The following is a 24,936-nucleotide window of genomic DNA, read 5'->3' as shown; positions in this document are numbered from 1 at the left end:
CGCCCGGGATGTTCCCAAAAGCACCTTTGTCAGGGAGCCGGTCGGCCGAGCGGAAAGCACGCTGGACTTGTGATCCTGTGGTCCCGGGGTCGATCCCAGGCACCGGCGAGAAACAATGGGCAGAGTTTCTTTCACCCTATGCCCCTGTTACCTAGCAGTAAAATAGGTACCTGGGTGTTAGTCAGCTGTCACGGGCTGCTTCCTGGGGGAGGAGGCCTGGTCGAGGACCGGGCCGCGGGGACACTAAAGCCCCGAAATGATCTCAAGATAACTGTGCCATAACATGGTTACCACTACATGGTTACCACTACATGGTACCGCAATCATGTGGTACAGTTGACTACGGCGCTTCTGGGAACATCCCGTGCGTAGGTTCGAAACCCTCGTCACAGCCCTTGTAAGTTTGTTCATAAATTCATATAAATAAAGATTGAAGAAAGAGAGCAGAAGCCACTTCTCTCATTGCAGACGCAACAAATGTAAATTGGAACAGACATTGACGTATGAGGTGAGAAAAACCCCGAAATCAGATTAAAACACTTCAGGCATTATTAGAAACCTTTCATATGAAGAAAGATTAACAAAGCTTAACTTGCATTCACTGGAAAGGCGAAGAGTTAATGGTGACATGATAGAGGTTTACAAGTGGGTGAATGGACATAACAAAGGGGATATTAATAGGGTATTAAAAGTATCAACACAAGACAGAACACGAAACATTGTGGAGGTGGGGTCCCTCGATTGTTTCAAGCACGGGTTGGACAAGTATATGAGTGGGATTGGGTGGTTATAGAATAGGAGCTGCCTCGTATGGGCCAACAGGCCTTCTGCAGTTGCCTTTGTTCTTATGTTCTTATGAAACAATGGGTATAAATTGGGTAAGTTTAGATTTAGGAAAGACTTGGGTAAATACTGGTTCGGTAACAGGGTTGTTGATTTGTGGAACCAATTGGCGCGTAACGTGGTGGAGGTGGGGTCCCTCGATTGTTTCAAGCGCGGGTTGGACATGTATATGAGTGGGATTGGGTGGTTATAAATATGAGCTGCCTCGTATGGGCCAATAGGCCTTCTGCAGTTACCTTGTTCTTATGTTCTTATTGGACCTACACTTCAAAGAGAAGGCTCAAGACACAAAGAATGACAAAGAAATTAGTGAAATCCTGAAAAAAAACAGTATGAAACTGTTTTGAACAACGATTCGTAACTAAAAAATTGAAGGTTGACAGCTTTTTCATTAACCATTTCCAACCAAACAAATCCCCAGGGCCGGATGAAGTGTTTGCTAGGGTGCTTAAAGAATGCAAAGAGGAGCTTTGTGACCCACTGTCAACCATATTTAATAAATCAATAGAGTCAGGCAGAGTGCCAGAGTTTTGGAAAGTTGCTAATGTGATACCAGTTTTTAAGAAAGGAGATAGATCACTTGCGTCTAACTATCGACCAATTAGCCTAACGTCTATTGTGGGAAAGTTACTCGAATCTATAATAGCAAATAAAATTCGTCTTCATCTTGAAAAACATAAATTAATAATTGAGTCGCAACATGGTTTTATAAATGGCCGTTCATGTTTAACAAATTTGTTATCTTTTTATTCTAGCATTGTTGAGGCAGTTGATAGTGGTAAGGATTGCGATGTTGTATACCTTGACTTTAGCAAAGCTTTTGATACAGTGCCACATGAAAGACTGATTAAAAAAATAGTCTCATGGTATTGGGGGTGCTATATTAAGCTGGATTAGGGCATGGCTATACCAAAGGAAACAGAGAGTTAGTATAAATGGAATCAAGTCAGAGTGGGAAAATGTTGTAAGTGGAGTGCCTCAAGGCTCTGTCCTGGGACCTCTGTTGTTTATAATATATATAAATGATTTAGATTCAGGTTTGAGTAGCAACATTTGCAAATTTGCCGATGATACGAAAATCGGTAGGGAAATTAATTCGGAGGAGGACTCACTATCACTTCAAGTTGATCTAGATAGGGTTTTGAAATGGTCAAAGGATTGGCAGATGCAGTTTAATGCTGATAAATGTAAAGTTCTGAGGTTAGGTAATGATGATAGAGTTACAAGATACGAGCTAGATGGTGTTAAGAACATAAGAACATAAGAACAAAGGTAACTGCAGAAGGCCTATTGGCCCATACGAGGCAGCTCCTATTCTGTTATATTATCATAGCAATATGGAAGTTGTAGTGAAGGACCTGGTGACTCTAGTGGGAACCCTGAGGGCAGAGTTGGACTCTCTGCGGGAGGAGGTGCGTCAGCTTAAAAAACAACGAGAAGTAACGAAGGAGGAGACCAGCAGTAAAGGGACCTCGTCTTGGAGAGTTGCGAAAGACAGGGGCCTTAAGAAGACTTTGATAAAGCCGCCTTCAAACGCCATAGCAACTTCAAATTCATTTGACGTTTTGGAGGACGAGTGCTGTGGAGAGACTGTGGATCGCGCAAAAGGGAAAGCAACGAAGAGAAAGGAAGCGCAGGCCCCTCAGAAAGTAAAGGAAGTACCTAAGCAAACATTAGTTGTGGGAGATTCCCAGATAAGGTATTTGGATAGAACGTTTTGTGCTAGAGATAGGGGGAACAGGTTAAGGGTTTGCTATCCCGGAGCTGGCATTGGTGATATTATAAACAACATGAATGATATTATGGCTGGTAATGGGAACAATCCCATTATTTGCATTAGCGTGGATATAAATTGGATAAGTTTAGATTTAGGAAAGACTTGGGTAAATACTGGTTCAGTAACAGGGTTGTTGATTTGTGGAACCAATTGCCGCGTAACATTGTGGAGGTGGGGTCCCTCGATTGTTTCAAGCACGGGTTGGACAAGTATATGAGTGGGATTGGGTGGTTATAGAATAGGAGCTGCCTCGTATGGGCCAATAGGCCTTCTGCAGTTACCTTTGTTCTTATGTTCTTATGTTCTATAACCACCCAATCCCACTCATATACTTGTCCAACCCGTGCTTGAAACAATCGAGGGACCCCACCTCCACAATGTTACGCGGCAATTGGTTCCACAAATCAACAACCCTGTTACTGAACCAGTATTTACCCAAGTCTTTCCTAAATCTAAACTTATCCAATTTATATCCATTGTTTCGTGTTCTGTCCTGTGTTGATACTTTTAATACCCTATTAATATCCCCCCGGTTATGTCCATTCATCCACTTGTAAACCTCTATCATGTCACCCCTAACTCTTCGCCTTTCCAGTGAATGCAACTTAAGCTTTGTTAATCTTTCTTCATATGAAAGATTTCTAATTTGGGGAATTAACTTAGTCATCCTACGCTGGACACGTTCAAGTGAATTTATATCCATTCTATAATATGGCGACCAAAACTGAACTGCATAATCTAAATGGGGCCTAACTAGAGCAAGATATAGCTTGAGAACCACACCAGGTGTCTTGTTACTAACGCTGCGATTAATAAATCCAAGTGTCCGATTTGCCTTATTACGAACATTTATGCATTGATCCTTTTGTTTTAAATTCTTACTAATCATAACTCCCAGATCCCTTTCGCAATCCGACTTCGCAATCACACCATCTAGCTCGTATCTTGTAACTCTATCATCATTACCTAACCTCAGAACTTTACATTTATCAGCATTAAACTGCATCTGCCAATCCTTTGACCATTTCAAAACCCTATGTAGATCAACTTGAAGTGATAGTGAGTCCTCCTCCGAATTAACTTCCCTACCGATTTTCGTATCATCGGCAAATTTGCAAATGTTGCTACTCAAACCTGAATCTAAATCATTTATATATATTATAAACAACAGAGGTCCCAGGACAGAGCCTTGAGGCACTCCACTTACAACATTTTCCCACTCTGACTTGATTCCATTTATACTAACTCTCTGTTTCCTTTGGTATAGCCATGCCCTAATCCAGCTTAATATAGCACCCCCAATACCATGAGACTCTATTTTTTTAATCAGTCTTTCATGTGGCACTGTATCAAAAGCTTTGCTAAAGTCAAGGTATACAACATCGCAATCCTTACCACTATCAACTGCCTCAACAATGCTAGAATAAAAAGATAACAAATTTGTTAAACATGAACGGCCATTTATAAAACCATGTTGCGACTCAATTATTAATTTGTTTTTCAAGATGAAGACGAATTTTATTTGCTATTATAGATTCGAGTAACTTTCCCACAATAGACGTTAGGCTAATTGGTCGATAGTTAGACGCAAGTGATCTATTTCCTTTCTTAAAAACTGGTAACACATTAGCAACTTTCCAAAACTCTGGCACTCTGCCTGACTCTATTGATTTATTAAATATGGTTGACAGTGGGTCACAAAGCTCCTCTTTGCATTCTTTAAGCACCCTAGCAAACACTTCATCCGGCCCTGGGGATTTGTTTGGTTTGAGTTTTACTATTTGTTTAAGAACATCCTCCCTGGTAACTGCTAAACTCGTCAACCTGTCCTCGTCCCCACCCACATAGACTTGTTCGGCTGAAGGCATATTGTTAAGTTCCTCTTTAGTAAATACAGATACAAAATATTTATTAAAAATACTACTCATCTCTTCATCACTATCTGTTATTTGACCTGTCTCAGTTTTTAATGGACCTATCCTTTCCCTAGTCTTAGTACGATATAACTGAAAAAACCCTTTAGGATTTGTCTTTGCTTGCCCTGCTATGTGAACTTCATAGTTTCTTTTTGCTTTCCTTATCTCTTTTTTAACATTTCTAACCAGTTGTACGAATTCCTGTTCTAAAGTGACCTCCCCATTTTTAATCCTTTTGTACCAAGCTCTCTTTTTACCTATAAGGTTCTTCAAATTCTTTGTTATCCACTTTGGGTCATTAGTATACGATCTATTCAATTTGTATGGTATACTACGTTCCTGTGCTTTGTTTAGAATATTCTTAAATAAGTTATATATTGAATCCACATCGAAATCCCCATTTAAGTCACCTATCGCTGGGTTCATGTCTCGCTCCAAGACCGGCCCACACCCCATACCCAAGCCTTTCCAATCAATTTGACCCAAAAAATTTCTTAGGCTATTAAAATCAGCTTTTCGAAAATCTGGCACTTTAACAGAATTTTCTCCTACTGGTCTATTCCATTCTATGCTAAATCTGATTTCTTTGTGATCACTGCTCCCTAGCTCACTCCCTATTTCGATGTCATTAATTTGCGTTTCCCTGTTAGTTAACACTAAATCTAAAATATTATTTTCCCGTGTTGGTTCCTTAATGTGTTGCGTAAGAAAGCAATCGTCAATTAATTCTAGAAAATCTTCTGCTTCACTATTCCCTGTTTTGTTCAACCAGTTTATTCCGCTAAAATTAAAGTCACCCATGACATAAATACTGTTAGATCTAGATGCTCTAGATATTTCATCCCATAGATGCTTTGCTTCCATTCTGTCTAAATTTGGTGGCCTATATATTACTCCTATTATAATATTATTAGCTTTTTCGTTTAATTCAATCCAAATAGTTTCTGTGTGTGGCTCTGTTTTGATTCCCTCTTTGAGACTACATTTCAAATTGTCCCTAACATATATGGCTACTCCACCTCCTCGTCTAATATATCTATCTGTGTGAAATAGTTTAAATCCATATATTTGATATTCAGCTAATAGTTCTCTATTTTCTACATTCATCCACGTTTCGGTAAGTGCAATAATATCTATTTTTTCTGTGCAGACAAGAGCATTTAATTCGTTAATTTTATTTCTTAGACTTCTACTGTTAGTGTAATATACCCTAAGTGAATTGTTATTTTGCGGACCTTCTCTTTCCCTGATCGTTTTGCCAATTCCTTTCTCCCACAAACACATACTTTTATTACCTCCTACCTCCAAATCAATTCCCATACCTCTATCTACTAACAGTTTAAACCCAAACAAACACCTCTAACCACTTCTTCTAGCGAGTTCGCAACAGCAACAACCCCAGCTCTCGATAGATGCACCCCATCACGAGCATACATTTCATTTCTTCCATAGAAGTGTTCCCAGTTGTCTATGAAAGATATTGCATTTGATTTGCAATATCTTTCCAGCCGGCAATTGACACCAAGTGCCCTCGATATCCATTCATTTCCCACTCCCTTTCTTGGAAGAATGCCACATATGATCGGGATTCCTCCCTTGCTCCTAACTAACTCTATGGCTGTTTTATACCTCTGAATCAGTTCCTCACTCCTGACTCGACCAACATCATTTCCTCCCACGCTAATGCAAATAATGGGATTGTTCCCATTACCAGCCATAATATCATTCATGTTGTTTATAATATCACCAATGCCAGCTCCGGGATAGCAAACCCTTAACCTGTTCCCCCTATCTCTAGCACAAAACGTTCTATCCAAATACCTTATCTGGGAATCTCCCACAACTAATGTTTGCTTAGGTACTTCCTTTACTTTCTGAGGGGCCTGCGCTTCCTTTCTCTTCGTTGCTTTCCCTTTTGCGCGATCCACAGTCTCTCCACAGCACTCGTCCTCCAAAACGTCAAATGAATTTGAAGTTGCTATGGCGTTTGAAGGCGGCTTTATCAAAGTCTTCTTAAGGCCCCTGTCTTTCGCAACTCTCCAAGACGAGGTCCCTTTACTGCTGGTCTCCTCCTTCGTTACTTCTCGTTGTTTTTTAAGCTGAAAAAAACTGTGTTGTGATTGCGAAGTCGGATTGCGAAAGGGATCTGGGAGTTATGATTAGTAAGAATTTAAAACAAAAGGATCAATGCATAAATGTTCGTAATAAGGCAAATCGGACACTTGGATTTATTAATCGCAGCGTTAGTAACAAGACACCTGGTGTGGTTCTCAAGCTATATCTTGCTCTAGTTAGGCCCCATTTAGATTATGCAGTTCAGTTTTGGTCGCCATATTATAGAATGGATATAAATTCACTTGAACGTGTCCAGCGTAGGATGACTAAGTTAATTCCCCAAATTAAGAACATAAGAAGAACATAAGAACAAAGGTAACTGCAGAAGGCCTATTGGCCCATACGAGGCAGCTCCTATTCTATAACCACCCAATCCCACTCATATACTTGTCCAACCCGTGCTTGAAACAATCGAGGGACCCCACCTCCACAATGTTACGCGGCAATTGGTTCCACAAATCAACAACCCTGTTACTGAACCAGTATTTACCCAAGTCTTTCCTAAATCTAAACTTATCCAATTTATATCCATTGTTTCGTGTTCTGTCCTGTGTTGATACTTTTAATACCCTATTAATATCCCCCCGGTTATGTCCATTCATCCACTTGTAAACCTCTATCATGTCACCCCTAACTCTTCGCCTTTCCAGTGAATGCAACTTAAGCTTTGTTAATCTTTCTTCATATGAAAGATTTCTAATTTGGGGAATTAACTTAGTCATCCTACGCTGGACACGTTCAAGTGAATTTATATCCATTCTATAATATGGCGACCAAAACTGAACTGCATAATCTAAATGGGGCCTAACTAGAGCAAGATATAGCTTGAGAACCACACCAGGTGTCTTGTTACTAACGCTGCGATTAATAAATCCAAGTGTCCGATTTGCCTTATTACGAACATTTATGCATTGATCCTTTTGTTTTAAATTCTTACTAATCATAACTCCCAGATCCCTTTCGCAATCCGACTTCGCAATCACAACACCATCTAGCTCGTATCTTGTAACTCTATCATCATTACCTAACCTCAGAACTTTACATTTATCAGCATTAAACTGCATCTGCTAATCCTTTGACCATTTCAAAACCCTATCTAGATCAACTTGAAGTGATAGTGAGTCCTCCTCCGAATTAATTTCCCTACCGATTTTCGTATCATCGGCAAATTTGCAAATGTTGCTACTCAAACCTGAATCTAAATCATTTATATATATTATAAACAACAGAGGTCCCAGGACAGAGCCTTGAGGCACTCCACTTACAACATTTTCCCACTCTGACTTGATTCCATTTATACTAACTCTCTGTTTCCTTTGGTATAGCCATGCCCTGATCCAGCTTAATATAGCACCCCCAATACCATGAGACTCTATTTTTTTAATCAGTCTTTCATGTGGCACTGTATCAAAAGCTTTGCTAAAGTCAAGGTATACAACATCGCAATCCTTACCACTATCAACTGCCTCAACAATGCTAGAATAAAAAGATAACAAATTTGTTAAACATGAACGGCCATTTATAAAACCATGTTGCGACTCAATTATTAATTTATGTTTTTCAAGATGAAGACGAATTTTATTTGCTATTATAGATTCGAGTAACTTTCCCACAATAGACGTTAGGCTAATTGGTCGATAGTTAGACGCAAGTGATCTATCTCCTTTCTTAAAAACTGGTATCACATTAGCAACTTTCCAAAACTCTGGCACTCTGCCTGACTCTATTGATTTATTAAATATGGTTGACAGTGGGTCACAAAGCTCCTCTTTGCATTCTTTAAGCACCCTAGCAAACACTTCATCCGGCCCTGGGGATTTGTTTGGTTTGAGTTTTACTATTTGTTTAAGAACATCCTCCCTGGTAACTGCTAAACTCGTCAACCTGTCCTCGTCCCCACCCACATAGACTTGTTCGGCTGAAGGCATATTGTTAAGTTCCTCTTTAGTAAATACAGATACAAAATATTTATTAAAAATACTACTCATCTCTTCATCACTATCTGTTATTTGACCTGTCTCAGTTTTTAATGGACCTATCCTTTCCCTAGTCTTAGTACGATATAACTGAAAAAACCCTTTAGGATTTGTCTTTGCTTGCCCTGCTATGCGAACTTCATAGTTCCTTTTTGCTTTCCTTATCTCTTTTTTAACATTTCTAACCAGTTGTACGAATTCCTGTTCTAAAGTGACCTCCCCATTTTTAATCCTTTTGTACCAATTAGAAATCTTTCATATGAAGAAAGATTAACAAAGCTTAAGTTGCATTCACTGGAAAGGCGAAGAGTTAGGGGTGACATGATAGAGGTTTACAAGTGGATGAATGGACATAACCGGGGGGATATTAATAGGGTATTAAAAGTATCAACACAGGACAGAACACGAAACAATGGATATAAATTGGATAAGTTTAGATTTAGGAAAGACTTGGGTAAATACTGGTTCAGTAACAGGGTTGTTGATTTGTGGAACCAATTGCTGCGTAACATTGTGGAGGTGGGGTCCCTCGATTGTTTCAAGCACGGGTTGGACAAGTATATGAGTGGGATTGGGTGGTTATAGAATAGGAGCTGCCTCGTATGGGCCAATAGGCCTTCTGCAGTTACCTTTGTTCTTATGTTCTTATTTCCACAATTTAATCCATATATATATATAACGTACATTAACACAGTCTGAGGAACGGAGGTTTCAGTTAGGTACCCCACAAGGGGGAGTATTAAGTCCCACCTTATTCAATGTATTAATGAACAGATTAGCATCAGATGTATCCTCCAGGGGTCACGACGATCATATATGCTGATGACATTCTTATACAAGGCACTTCCGGGAACAAAATTCAAACTGCTCTTAACATACTTGGTACAACCTGTCACAAGTTAGGCTTAGTTATAAATGCAGATAAAACCAAATATGAGTATAGGAAACGAAGAAATATAACACTTACTCTAAATGGTGTGGAACTGAGCCGTGTTCAGAAGTACAAGTATCTGGGCATGTATGTTGGATACACATGTGAGAGTAAGAATGCTGAAATAAATCATATCAGCACCTTATGTAAAGCCCGTCTGCATCCTCTAAAAGCACTAGCTTTTTCTGGTAAAGGTGTTGGGGTACCTATCTTACGGATGTTATACATAAGCACTGTTCGGTCCCTGATAGACTACGCAGCACCCGTTTTGTCTTACACAGGCCAAGGCAGAATTCAAAAAATAGAGCTGATACAGAACGAGGCTATGAGGATTATTCTTGGATGTCAAAGAAATGCAATGATTGAAATAATGAGAATGGAATTAAATTTACAGAGTGTGTGTGATAGAGTCCGTGACATTAACACTAGAGTAGCTATTCGTTTCATGCGGAGAAAAGGAGGGGATAAGCTGTTTGAGAGCGTTCAGACCTGCTTGAGTGACGTACACACTTCCAGGAAACTGAGGGAGACACGCTACACGAGGGGATTAACTCATGACCTCAGGGAATACGACGTACTTGACTGCTGTAAACCCTCTCGACAGTGTAATATGTCTGCTCCCTGGAAAGTACAGAAAATAGACGTCGAAATTGTACCCCTCAATGTGAAAAAGATTCATCATGAACCGGGACAATTACGGTGTATGTATGGAAGCATGATATCCCGGTTACCAAGAGGCAACAGTTTACATGTATATTGCGACGGGTCGGTGGCGGAGGATGGCAGGGCAGGGTGTGGTGTCCTAATAAGGGAATATACGGAGTTTGGGACTGTGGACAGGAAAATTGAACTCCGGCTTAGTAATTATATATCATCCACACAAGCTGAACTGCAGGCCATTCTGGCGTGTTTGGAGGAAGTACGTCATGACGACAAAAATGTTTTTGTATTTGTCGATAGCCGAGGAGCACTGGAGTCCTTAAACAGTCGAAACCCAGTCTTCATGTCTATAGTTGAGGATTGTAAGAGAAGAATAGCTGAGATACAGCTGAAAGGTCATAGTGTGAAATTCATGTGGATTCCATCTCATGTTGGAATAGTGCTCAACGAGGTGGCGGATGACTTGGCCAAACGTGCCACATCAAAACCACAAATTGACATTGAATGTGAATTCACAATGAGACAAATAAGAAGCAAAATCAGAAATATTCAGGCACAGGCAGGAGTGGAGAGGAGAGGGATAATGTATGAGAGAAGTCTAACCATGCAACACTACATGTATGTGAGTCAAAACACCCTTTTCACTTATGGTAAAAGGAGAAATGCTTGGAGTGACTGTGTACATGCGGCTCAGGCTTGGGTACAAATATTACTGGGAATATGGGATAGGCGTTCATGATAATGACACGAAGTGTAAACTATGTGGTATGTTAAGGTCTCACACCCTTGCCCATTATGTTCTTGATTGTCCGTTGATTAATGTATATAGAAACACTGAGATAAGGACTGTTCCTGAACAAATAGCCTGGATGTGTCACAAAGGAAAGGTTGATGATATTCTTGAGAGATATAAGAATTTTGCACCAAGACTGTAATATTTTGTTGAATTATCTGTATACTTAGGTCATAAAAGTATTTGTGTACGTCTGATACCATACCACTTGTGAAGGAGGAAATGTAGATGTTTATCTCTCAGAATGTTTGGTAACAGGTTTATTGTTTGTGATGTGTGTCTATGTATGTACTAACACGTTGTACTGAACGGGGTGAGAATAGCTTGAGCTACCTCATCCCTTTGTGTGTATTTTACCTCAATAAACTTATTTCAATTTCAATTTCAATTAACACAGAACACAACTTGGCCGTGTATTTGAAACTGGATTGTGACTACTGTAACTCCATAGTGATGAACAAGTACAAGTACCGTAGCAGGAGCACTCGGTGTCCAACCCGTTCTCGCACTTGCTAAAGTCAATATTGGCTTATTTAATAAGTGCATATGTGACATACTAATTGATTGTAAATATTTTAGTTTACATTGAAAAGCTTCATAGAAAACACCGACCTTACCTAACCTTTTTAGTATGTTAAGATAAGCATGTTATTGCTTCTTATTTACAATTATTACTTAACCTATCAACGGTATAGGTTAAGTAATAATTGTAAATAAGAAGCAATAAGATGCTTATCTTAACATACTAAGAAGGTTAGGTGAGGTCGGTGTTCTCTATGAAGCTTTTCAAGGTAAACTAAAATATTCACAATCAATTAGTATGTCACATATGCACTTATTAAATAAGCCAATATTGACTATAAACAAGTGCGAGAACAGGCTGCGGTATCAGAGCGGAGAAACACCGGTATATTGGCCAGATAACACAAGCGTTTAGACCTGTTGTTAGAGCCACACTTCCCCAAGAGGAGGTTATCTTGAGATGACTTCGGGGCTTTTTTTTTTTTTTTAGTGTCCCCGCGGCCCGGTCCTCGACCAGGCCTCCACCCCCAGGAAGCAGCCCGTGACAGCTGACTAACACCCAGGTACCTATTTTAGTGCTAGGTAACAGGGGCATAGGGTGAAAGAAACTCTGCCCATTGTTTCTCGCCGGCGCCTGGGATTGAACCCGGGACCACAGGACCACAAGAGCAGCGTGCTGTCCGCTCGGCCGACCGGAGGAAGCCAAGCATTATAAACAACATGTAACAGGTCGCACTAATAAAGCTAAACACTTAAGAAGGCTTGGAAAGGGTAAGTAAGAATCACATCTTGAATGTTTTGGATAAAAACCATCTACACTCTCTGAATCATCACCTGACTGGCCTGGGTCTGGCTTGTTTGGTGACACTAGCTCTTTCAGGTTGTTGCTTGCAGCAGTCCGCACCACGACACATCCACAACAACCCGGCTCATCCAGCAATTCCTATTGAAATTTGTCCAATTGTCTCTTGAAAACATTTACTTGTATTTCGGTATCTAGGATTCAAGACGCAATCAACTCTTCTCATTGAAGGGAAACAACATGTAAAGGATATAGGAATATCATTATTCCTATATCCTTTATAGGAATAAAGGTAGACGACTTAACGTTAACTTACCATAATATAACAAATCCAGGAACCCACATCACCCTCGTAGCCTGGGCCTCGTAGCCTGGTGGATAGCACGCAGGACTCGTAATTCTGTGGCGTGGGTTCGATTCCCGCACGAGGCAGAAACAAATGGGCAAAGTTTCTTTCACCCTGAATGCCCCTGTTACCTAGCAGTAAATAGGTACCTGGGAGTTAGTCAGCTGTCACGGGCTGCTTCCTGGGGGTGGAGGCCTGGTCGAGGACCGGGCCGCGGGGACACTAAAGCCCCGAAATCATCTCAAGATAACCTATAACCTCAAGATAACCACCCGGGAAAATAAAAGGGCAGGCTAGAAGAAACTGGACATGAATATCACCACAATGGAATCAAAGGCTGCAGGTTCGATCCTATCATACGGTCTCGCTATTTTTCTCATTTTTATGTATATTTACATTAAAACGAATAATATAGTAAAAAAAGGAAGTCAAATAATTGACCCGTAGGTAAAGGAGACGGTCATTGGTAATAATTCAACATTATGTTGTGTCAACTCTGTGGTCTCGTTGTGTCAACTGTGGTCTCGTTGTGTCAACTCTGTGGTCTCGTTGTGTCAACTCTGTGGTCTCGTTGTGTCAACTGTGGTCTCGTTGTGTCAACTGTGGTCTCGTTGTGTCAACTCTGTGGTCTCGTTGTGTCAACTGTGGTCTCGTTGTGTCAACTGTGGTCTCGTTGTGTCAACTGTGGTCTCGTTGTGTCAACTCTGTGGTCTCGTTGTGTCAACTGTGGTCTCGTTGTGTCAACTGTGGTCTCGTTGTGTCAACTGTGGTCTCGTTGTGTCAACTGTGGTCTCGTTGTGTCAACTCTGTGGTCTCGTTGTGTCAACTGTGGTCTCGTTGTGTCCTCTGTGGTCTCACTGTGTCAACTCTGTGGTCTCGTTGTGTCAACTGTGGTCTCGTTGTGTCAACTGTGGTCTCGTTGTGTCAACTGTGGTCTCACTGTGTCAACTCTGTGGTCTCGTTGTGTCAACTGTGGTCTCGTTGTGTCAACTGTGGTCTCGTTGTGTCAACTGTGGTCTCGTTGTGTCAACTGTGGTCTCGTTGTGTCAACTGTGGTCTCGTTGTGTCAACTGTGGTCTCGTTGTGTCAACTGTGTGGTCTCGTTGTGTCAACTGTGTGGTCTCGTTGTGTCAACTGTGTGGTCTCGTTGTGTCAACTGTGTGGTCTCGTTGTGTCAACTGTGTGGTCTCGTTGTGTCAACTGTGATCTCGTTGTGTCAACTGTGTGGTCTCGTTGTGTCAACTGTGGTCTCGTTGTGTCAACTGTGTGGTCTCGTTGTGTCAACTGTGGTCTCGTTGTGTCAACTGTGGTCTCGTTGTGTCAACTGTGTGGTCTCGTTGTGTCAACTGTGGTCTCGTTGTGTCAACTGTGTGGTCTCGTTGTGTCAACTGTGGTCTCGTTGTGTCAACTGTGGTCTCGTTGTGTCAACTGTGTGGTCTCGTTGTGTCAACTGTGGTCTCGTTGTGTCAACTGTGTGGTCTCGTTGTGTCAACTGTGTGGTCTCGTTGTGTCAACTGTGGTCTCGTTGTGTCAACTGTGGTCTCGTTGTGTCAACTGTGGTCTCGTTGTGTCAACTGTGTGGTCTCGTTGTGTCAACTGTGGTCTCGTTGTGTCAACTGTGGTCTCGTTGTGTCAACTGTGGTCTCGTTGTGTCAACTGTGTGGTCTCGTTGTGTCAACTGTGGTCTCGTTGTGTCAACTGTGTGGTCTCGTTGTGTCAACTGTGTGGTCTCGTTGTGTCAACTGTGGTCTCGTTGTGTCAACTTGCTCAGCTTGACACTGCACAAGAAACAGCTGGTGGAAGTACTGCGGTTGTGACTGCACATTCCTGGCCAGGGCTGGGGGGAGGTGACTGCATATAGATGTTAGCAGATTGGTATTTTCTACCCTAAAAGTTTCGGCATTCTAGGCCAAGTAATATGCCCCGACAAGGTATAAGATTGTAGGTACAAGGTTAAATATTATGCCAAGGTGGGAGGAATACATTTGGTACACTCAGTTTTGGCAGCGGTGCTGCTTAGGTATGTTTGTAAACATCTAATTTGCACAATAAAACAGCTTCTTGGGGACGAAAGATATAACAAGAAATGCAGAATAGATCCATTTATGTGATTCTGGCAGAGAACACTGCATGAACATCAGAAACCCACAGCTCCTCACATGTTAGTTATTACAGGTTATCATTTGATAGGTCTGTTTTCACTCTGATGTGGAGAGGTTTAGATACTTTTGTTTAATTATCGTAGATGTTAAAATATGTATGTGTCTGTGCAACCCGTCCTCTTAAAAATATCGTTGCTTTTCGCACGTATGCGCGGCGCTATGGCCAAATTTGGACGTAATTTGAAATGAAATAGACTCGCAAAAGTGACGTACTGTTCCGTTTTCTGTTTGAGTCGTCCGGCTTACTCGGTAAGGTTAGAAGAGGAAACTTTCAATTAACGTTGGCCTCTTGTGTCTCTGTACCATACTGGCCTCTTGTGTCTCTGTACCATACTGGCCTCTTGTGTCTCTGTACCATACTGGCCTCTTGTTCCTCTGTACCATACTGGCCTCTTGCCCCTCTGTACCATACTGGCCTCTTGTGTCTCTGTACCATACTGGCCTCTTGTGTCTCTGTACCATACTGGCCTCTTGTTCCCTCTGTACCATACTGGCCTCTTGTTCCCTCTGTACCATACTGGCCTCTTGTCCCTCTGTACCATACTGGTCTCTTGTTCCCTCTGTACCATACTGGCCTCTTGTGTCTCTGTACCATACTGGTCTCTTGTTCCCTCTGTACCATACTGGCCTCTCGTCCCTCTGTACCATACTGGTCTCTTGTTCCCTCTGTACCATACTGGCCTCTTGTCCCTCTGTACCATACTGGTCTCTTGTTCCCTCTGTACCATACTGGCCTCTTGTGTCTCTGTACCATACTGGTCTCTTGTTCCCTCTGTACCATACTGGCCTCTCGTCCCTCTGTACCATACTGGCCTCTTGTTCCTCTGTACCATACTGGTCTTTTGTTCCTCTGTACCATACTGGTCTCTTGTTCCCTCTGTACCATACTGGTCTCTTGTTCCTCTGTACCATACTGGCCTCTTGTTCCCTCTGTACCATACTGGTCTCTTGTTCCTCTGTACCATACTGGCCTCTTGTTCCTCTGTACCATACTGGCCTCTTGTGTGTCAGCACCATACTGGCCTCTTGTGTCTCTGTACCATACTGGCCTCTTGTTCCCTCTGTACCATACTGGCCTCTTGTTCCCTCTGTACCATACTGGCCTCTTGTCCCTCTGTACCATACTGGCCTCTTGTTCCCTCTGTACCATACTGGCCTCTTGTTCCTCTGTACCATACTGGCCTCTTGTTCCCTCTGTACCATACTGGCCTCTTGTTCCCTCTGTACCATACTGGCCTCTTGTTCCCTCTGTACCATACTGGCCTCTTGTTCCCTCTGTACCATACTGGCCTCTTGTTCCCTCTGTACCATACTGGCCTCTTGTTCCCTCTGTACCATACTGGCCTCTTGTTCCCTCTGTACCATACTGGCCTCTTGTTCCCTCTGTACCATACTGGCCTCTTGTTCCCTCTGTACCATACTGGTCTCTTGTTCCTCTGTACCATACTGGCCTCTTGTTCCCTCTGTACCATACTGGCCTCTTGTTCCCTCTGTACCATACTGGCCTCTTGTTCCCTCTGTACCATACTGGTCTCTTGTTCCTCTGTACCATACTGGCCTCTTGTTCCCTCTGTACCATACTGGCCTCTTGTTCCCACTGTACCATACTGGCCTCTTGTTCCTCTGTACCATACTGGCCTCTTGTTCCTCTGTACCATACTGGCCTCTTGTTCCTCTGTACCATACTGGCCTCTTGTGTGTCTGTACCATACTGGCCTCTTGTTCCCTCTGTACCATACTGGCCTCTTGTTCCCTCTGTACCATACTGGCCTCTTGTTCCTCTGTACCATACTGGCCTCTTGTGTGTCTGTACCATACTGGCCTCTTGTTCCCACTGTACCATACTGGCCTCTTGTTCCCTCTGTACCATACTGGCCTCTTGTTCCCACTGTACCATACTGGCCTCTTGTTCCCTCTGTACCATACTGGCCTCTTGTTCCCTCTGTACCATACTGGCCTCTTGTGTCTCTGTACCATACTGGCCTCTTGTTCCCACTGTACCATACTGGCCTCTTGTTCCCTCTACCATACTGGCCTCTTGTTCCCTCTGTACCATACTGGCCTCTTGTTCCCTCTGTACCATACTGGCCTCTTGTTCCCTCTGTACCATACTGGCCTCTTGTGTCTCTGTACCATACTGGCCTCTTGTTCCCACTGTACCATACTGGCCTCTTGTTCCCACTGTACCATACTGGCCTCTTGTGTCTCTGTACCATACTGGCCTCTTGTTCCCACTGTACCATACTGGCCTCTTGTTCCCACTGTACCATACTGGCCTCTTATTCCTACTGTACCATACTGGCCTCTTATTCCTTCTGTACCATACTGGCCTCTTGTTCCCACTGTACCATACTGGCCTCTTGTCCTACTGTACCATACTGGCCTCTTGTCCTACTGTACCATACTGGCCTCTTGTTCCCACTGTACCATACTGGCCTCTTGTTCCCACTGTACCATACTGGCCTCTTGTTCCCACTGTACCATACTGGCCTCTTGTTCCCACTGTACCATACTGGCCTCTTGTTCCCACTGTACCATACTGGCCTCTTGTTCCCACTGTACCATACTGGCCTCTTGTTCCCACTGTACCATACTGGCCTCTTGTTCCCACTGTACCATACTGGCCTCTTATTCCTACTGTACCATACTGGCCTCTTATTCCTTCTGTACCATACTGGCCTCTTGTTCCCACTGTACCATACTGGCCTCTTGTTCCCACTGTACCATACTGGCCTCTTGTTCCCACTGTACCATACTGGCCTCTTGTTCCCACTGTACCATACTGGCCTCTTGTTCCCACTGTACCATACTGGCTTCTTGTCCTACTGTACCATACTGGCCTCTTGTTCCCACTGTACCATACTGGCCTCTTGTTCCCACTGTACCATACTGGCCTCTTGTTCCCACTGTACCATACTGGCCTCTTGTTCCCACTGTACCATACTGGCCTCTTGTTCCCACTGTACCATACTGGCCTCTTGTTCCCACTGTACCATACTGGCTTCTTGTCCTACTGTACCATACTGGCCTCTTGTCCCACTGTACCATACTGGCCTCTTGTCCTACTGTACCATACTGGCCTCTTGTTCCCACTGTACCATACTGGCCTCTTGTTCCCACTGTACCATACTGGCTTCTTGTCCTACTGTACCATACTGGCCTCTTGTTCCCTCTGTACCATACTGGTCCAGGGCGCCTGACAGCTGGGTGGACAGCGCTTCGGATTCGTAGTCTGAGTTCGATCCCCGGTGGAGGCGGAGATATATGAACAAAATGTTTCTTTCACCCTGATGCCCCTGTTCACCTAGCAGTAAATAGGTACCTGGGAGTTAGACAGCTGATACGGGCTGCTTCCTGGGGGTGTGTAACAAAAAGGAGGCCTGGTTGAGGATCGGGCCGCGGGGACGCTAAGCCCCGAAATCATCTCAAGATAACCTCAAGATATCATAAAAATACAATTAACATTTTAGTGTTTGTGATTCTATCGTTCTAGACGAGTCTATCTCGTCTTCCATTGTTTTCTTTCATCAGTAATAGTAGAGCATGGTTGATCTTCAAGGGGTAACTACCCAGAAGAGATCGCACGTTTGGCTTACAATTCATTGTGTCGGGGGACAGGCAGCCAGAGTGGATTTATACTCGCTAGGCTTATATCCAGGGCCCCCCCTCCACCACCAAATAATCTGAAGGCTAGAAAATGCATTTCAGTATTGAAAACTGCAAGGGCTTGCATAGTAACACAAGCCGTAACTACCATATCAACAACACGGCCGTGCCGTTATCTTGAAGTTATCTTGAGATGATTTCGGGGCTTTTAGTGTCCCCGCGGCCCGGTCCTCGACCAGGCCTCCACCCCCAGGAAGTAGCCCGGGACAGCTGACTAACACCCAGGTACCTATTTTACTGCTAGGTAACAGGGGCATAGGGTGAAAGAAACTCTGCCCATTGTTTCTCGCCGGCGCCTGGGATCGAACCCAGGACCACAGGATCACAAGTCCAGCGTGCTGTCCGCTCGGCTCCCTAGGACGGCCGTGATTGATAAAGAAAAGGATCTAGGAGTTATGATAAAAGATTGCTCAACAGATAAGAGCTGCGGTGAATATAATAATAAGCTAAATAGTAACCTTTAGGAATAAATAAACAAACCTTTAACTTGTAAGGAGAAGACATTGGGTATTGAACTTGACAAGTCTGTGGGGCGCCCCCATCAGGACTGCTGTATCCAAGCATGGAGACCTTGCCATCAGAAGGCTATATCTACTCTGGGGAAAGTTCAGTACAAAGCTCCAGGATGATTTGTGTCGATTGACCAGACCACACACTAGATGGTGAAGGGACGACGACGTTTCGGTCCGTCACAATCGACTTGAGAATGGTCCAGGACGGACCGAAACGTCGTCGTCCCCTCACCTTCTAGTGTGTGGTCTGGTCAACATACTTTAGCCACGTTATTGTGACTCATCAGCTGCACATGATTTGTGTCATTATGTCAGCTCAACTACTAGGAACGCCTCAGGGCTTGAGGACTAACCTCTTGCAGGCCCCAGCTCGAGCACCATATACCTCATCAACTTACACCGGAGCACACAGTTCCTGCATTCCTTTACTCATTCACTGGAGCAGTTGCTCAGGTTACCACGTTGTTGATAGCCTATAACAGTGCACGTCTCTTGCAAGACTTTACTGGCAAGATGCTCATAGTGACAGACGTCGCCCATGTAAGGACACGGGCGAGATGCATTTAACTTGTGCTGCTTCGTGTGCAGCATGCGGCTAGAACTGAACGGTTGAACACACCAACCCGTTCTCGCACTTGCTTACAGTCAATATTGGCTTATTTAATAAGTGCATATGTGACATACTAATTTATTGTGAATATTTTAATTTACCTTGAAAAGCTTCATAGAAAACACCGACCTCACCTAACCTTCTTAGTGTATTAAGATAAGCATCTTATTGCTTCGTAATTACAATTATTACTTAACCTATTATAGGTATAGGTTAAGTAATAATTGTAATTACGAAGCAATAAGATGCTTATCTTAACATACTAAGAAGGTTAGGTGAGGTCGGTGTTTTGTTTGAAACTTTTCAAGGTAAACTAAAATATTCACAATAAATTAGTATGTCACATATGCACTTATTTAATAAGTCAATATTGACTGTAAGAGTGTGCGAGAACGGGTTGAACACACACGCAAGGACATGTCTGGAACCCACAACACAGGTGGGTGTCTTCTGAACGCTATCTTGAGATCTTGAGGTTATCTTGAGATGATTTCGGGGCTTTTAGTGTCCCCGCGGCCCGGTCCTCGACCAGGCCTCCACCCCCAGGAAGCAGCCCGTGACAGCTGACTAACACCCAGGTACCTATTTTACTGCTAGGTAACAGGGGCATTCAGGGTGAAAGAAACTCTGCCCATTGTTTCTCGCCGGCGCTTGGGGTCGAACCCAGGACCACAGGATCACAAGTCCAGCGTGCTGTCCGCTCGGCCGACCGGCTCCCTACGCTGAACGCATCTTCTCTAGTTCTACTTAACCGTCAGCGGTGGCTCTTTCCCACAACTAAAGATCGGTGGCTGGAATATCACTTCCTCTGTACTCACCTAATTGTACTCACCTAATTGTGCTTGCGGGGGTTGAGCTTTGGCTCTTTGGTCCCGCCTCTCAACTGTCAATCAACTGGTGTACAGATTCCTGAGCCTACTGGGCTCTATCATACCTACATTTGAAACTGTGTATGGAGTCAGCCTCCACCACATCACTTCCTAGTGCATTCCATTTATTAACTACTCTGACACTGAAAAAATTCTTTCTAACGTCTCTGTGGCTCATCTGGGTACTAAGTTTCCACCTGTGTCCCCTTGTTCGTGTCCCACCCGTGCTGAAGAGTTTGTCTTTGTCCACCCTGTCAATTCCCCTGAGAATTTTGTAGGTGGTTATCATGTCTCCCCTTACTCTTCTGTTTTCCAGGGATGTGAGGTTCAGCTCCTTTAGCCTTTCCTCGTAGCTCAATCCTCTCAGTTCCGGGACGAGCCTGGTGGCATACCGCTGAATCTTCTCTAACTTTGTCTTGTGTTTAACTAGGTATGGACTCCAGGCTGGAGCTGCATACTCCAGGATTGGTCTTACATAAGTGGTATACAGGGTTCTGAAAGATTCCTTACACAAGTTTCTGAAGGCAGTTCTTATGTTGGCCAGTCTAGCATATGCCGCTGATGATATTCTTTTCTGTGGGGCACACTGGATGACAGTCGTGCGTGTGTCTAAGAGTTTACGTTACGGCTTCATCTCCAATTAATGTCAAAAACGCCATTCCGGGTGATTCATCGATTAAATGAGTAGTGCTCGTTGAGTAAATTTGACGTGTCGGGTGCGTCAGTGCAATAATTTCGTGTGATGGCCGCGAGATGAAGTCACGCCGCGCCGTGTTCACGCTCTTAACTTGGTTCACGCGCTCTCAAGTTGACTCAACTCGAGTTGAGTTCACGCACTCAACTTTGAATGACGCCCCCCCCCCCGGCCTAGCACTCTGGGCGAGAGAGTATATACAAATTAGCCAATAAGGGTTAAACATTCTGGCCTCTTCAAGCCTATAGGCCTATCTGGGCTGCCTGGCCTTGTAACAGAGGACAGGAAAGAGACAATGCAAATTAGTGTGATTGTAACCCGTATTATAGAAGCAGTTCTGTTTAGGAAAACAGGGACTGACATGCCGCGGTACAAGGTTCAGGTTCCCCAAGTACAACTGAAGGCAATTTGGGGGACTTATTAAGGCGTTTGACTATTAGAAATAGATCGAAGTGCAACATAGTCTAAATCTGGACTATGATTTAGTCTCCTCATTTGATTTCTCATTCTCGACTTCTCATTTGATTCAGTTTTTTGGAAAAAATATGAAAACATGCGAAATGAGAGTGAATCTCGGTTCAAGCATTGAGAATGAAGCAAAATTTTGACTAAAATAATGTCATATTAATATGGAATACGAGCAGCACTGTGAGCATAAAAAATAGAGTTTGTAATGAAATTGAAGAAAATGAAGGAATATTTTATTCCCGAAAGAAATTCATTGTTGAAACCTGCTCAGTGATCTTCGGTTGTTGTAAAGAGCGCGGGTAAATGATATGAACATTTTAAACATGTTTATTATTATTATTAACATCTTTATTGACAAAATTAATTACAATAAAAATGCGTCTTCCAAATTTAGTGCCTTAGACCAAAATCATTTTAACAAGAGATAATGCGATCAAATTAAAAAAAAAACCACAAACTGTACTGTACAGAGACGTCATCCACTGGCCGAACATTGTACAAGAGCTTTTAGTTCATATAAAACAGTTCAAAGTATAGTTCAAAGAAATAACCACTGAACTCTAGCAGTGTGGCACAGTTAGTGTGTCGAGAAACTGACCACCACTAATGAGCCTAAATTCATGATCGCCAATGACACGTGTTCCACTTATCCCAACCTGTTCACATTGTACCACATTTGTCTGACCTTGCCAGTAACTGGCCCAGTTGTGGAATGGTTCTCTAGCTGGCGCAGGCTTCAACACCGTGCCGGGAATAGTGTTATCGGGGCCTCGTAGCCTGGTGGATAGCGCGCAGGACTCGTAATTCTGTGGCGCGGGTTCGATTCCCGCACGAGGCAGAAACAAATGGGCAAAGTTTCTTTCACCCTGAATGCCCCTGTTACCTAGCAGTAAATAGGTACCTGGGAGTTAGTCAGCTGTCACGGGCTGCTTCCTGGGGGTGGAGGCCTGGTCGAGGACCGGGCCGCGGGGACACTAAAGCCCCGAAATCATCTCAAGATAACGTCAAGAATCGGTGTCATCACCAGCTGAGGTTCGTAACGAGGTCTTGTTCCAGTTCCCAGCTGGTAAAAAACACTAGGTGTTTTATGCATACAAAAAGAGAGCTTTAATGATTACTATTAATCATGGTAAATATATTGGATTCGTAGTATCACAAGTCAGCACCAGGTATTACTGTTCAACATCAACTCGCTGGAAATTCTCCTCAACATTATCTTGACAACAGTAAGAATGACACTATCAAAGACACACTTCACAATAAACATTGATGTTATAACACACAGAAATCACAATAACGTGATCTTCTTGAGGTTATCTTGAGATGATTTCGGGGCTTTAGTGTCCCCGCGGCCCGGTCCTCGACTAGGCCTCCACCCCCAGGAAGCAGCCCGTGACAGCTGACTAACACCCAGGTACCTATTTACTGCTAGGTAACAGGGGCATAGGGTGAAAGAAACTCTGTCCATTGTTTCTCGCCGGCGCCTGGGATCGAACCCAGGACCACAGGATCACAAATCCAGCGTGCTGTCCGCTCGGCCGACCGGCTCCCAGTGATGCATCAATGAACAAAGCCACAAGGGCCGTGACGAGGATTCGAACCTACGTCTGTGAGCATCCCAAACGCTGCCTTAATCGACTGAGCTACGACATGGTAAAAAGAGTTAAAACCGAACTTCTACTGAATTTACTGGATCCTGTAGCCTCTCCGAGACACAAACAATGGGTTAAATCCTCGTCACGGCCCTTGTGGATTTGTTCATTGATGCATCACATTGTGTTTCTGTGTGCTATAACATCAATGTTTATTGTGAAGTGTGTCTTTGGGGCATCAACAGGACAGACGGGAATATTATCATCAACATAACTTTACAGGATGTAAATAAACTGACAATACTTGCAGGTCTTCACAGTTGAATACATCTCCTGGCAAATATATCCGGCCCCTTAATAGCGTAATTGAACTGGTCAATGTGACTCATAAATGTGACCGGTCAGCAACCTGTCTATTTCAAATCTTTTTGAAATAGATCAGTTGCAGGATAGATAAATGACCATAATTGGGGAAATAGATGGATGAATCATAGATAAAATGTTAAGATAAATGATGGAAGGGTGAGAATATAGATCAATTGATATATATATATATATATATATATATATATATATATATATATATATATATATATATATATATATACATTCAGCGTATAATGTGGTTGTGTTAGTGTTATATTTATTTGTTGTAATGAATTGTTATACATTAGTTATGGGTTGTTATTGATGTATAACACTGTCTTCCCTCCTGCAGGTCCTAGAGCGAGGCCACCCGCCTCCTCCACACCTTGACATAAGGTAAGTCACTAACTCACTCACTCTTCACTCACCCCTCTTCACTCACCCCTCTTCATTCACTCCTCTTCACTCACCCCTCTTCACTCACCCCTCTTCATTCACTCCTCTTCACTCACCCCTCTTCACTCACTCCTCTTCACTCACCCCTCTTCATTCACCCCTCTTCACTCACCCCTCTTCACTCACCCCTCTTCATTCACTCCTCTTCACTCACCCCTCTTCACTCACCCCTCTTCATTCACTCCTCTTCACTCACCCCTCTTCACTCACCCCTCTTCATTCACTCCTCTTCACTCACCCCTCTTCATTCACTCCTCTTCACTCACCCCTCTTCACTCACCCCTCTTCACTCACCCCTCTTCATTCACTCCTCTTCACTCACCCCTCTTCATTCACTCCTCTTCACTCACCCCTCTTCACTCACCCCTCTTCATTCACTCCTCTTCACTCACCCCTCTTCACTCACTCCTCTTCACTCACCCCTCTTCATTCACCCCTCTTCACTCACCCCTCTTCACTCACCCCTCTTCACTCACCCCTCTTCATTCACCCCTCTTCACTCACCCCTCTTCATTCACTCCTCTTCACTCACCCCTCTTCACTCACCCCTCTTCATTCACTCCTCTTCACTCACCCCTCTTCATTCACTCCTCTTCACTCACCCCTCTTCACTCACCCCTCTTCATTCACTCCTCTTCACTCACCCCTCTTCACTCACCCCTCTTCATTCACTCCTCTTCACTCACCCAACCACTTGGGGCTGGACGGTAGAGCCCAACCCGTTCTCACACTTGCTTATAGTCAATATTGGCTTATTTAAAAAGTGCATATGTGACATACTAATTGATTGTGAATATTTTAGTTTACCTTGAAAAGCTTCATAGAAAACACCGACCTCACCTAACCTTCTTAGTATGTTA

The 24,936-nt window shown here is 43.3% G+C and overlaps 2 protein-coding genes across 5 annotated transcripts in view; both read left to right on the top strand.

Annotated features, from left to right (window-relative positions):
- The window catches only part of LOC123768916 (Ankyrin repeat-rich membrane spanning), an 866,672-nt gene that overhangs the window by 170,053 nt on the left and 671,683 nt on the right, over positions 1–24,936 (top strand). For all 4 annotated transcript variants that reach the window (XM_069309136.1, XM_069309137.1, XM_069309135.1 and 1 more), the window contains one exon: positions 23,973–24,016. The gene's annotated coding sequence lies outside the window, so the exon portion shown is untranslated. The remainder of the gene's footprint in view (positions 1–23,972; positions 24,017–24,936) is intronic.
- The window catches only part of LOC123769043 (S-antigen protein-like), a 94,777-nt gene that overhangs the window by 42,737 nt on the left and 27,104 nt on the right, over positions 1–24,936 (top strand). The window lies entirely within an intron of this gene.

This window comes from Procambarus clarkii, chromosome 64, assembly GCF_040958095.1.
Source record: "Procambarus clarkii isolate CNS0578487 chromosome 64, FALCON_Pclarkii_2.0, whole genome shotgun sequence".
NCBI classification, from domain to species: domain Eukaryota; kingdom Metazoa; phylum Arthropoda; class Malacostraca; order Decapoda; family Cambaridae; genus Procambarus; species Procambarus clarkii.
The sequence above is the reverse complement of the archived record's forward strand: the minus strand, read 5'-3'. Positions and strand labels throughout refer to the sequence as shown.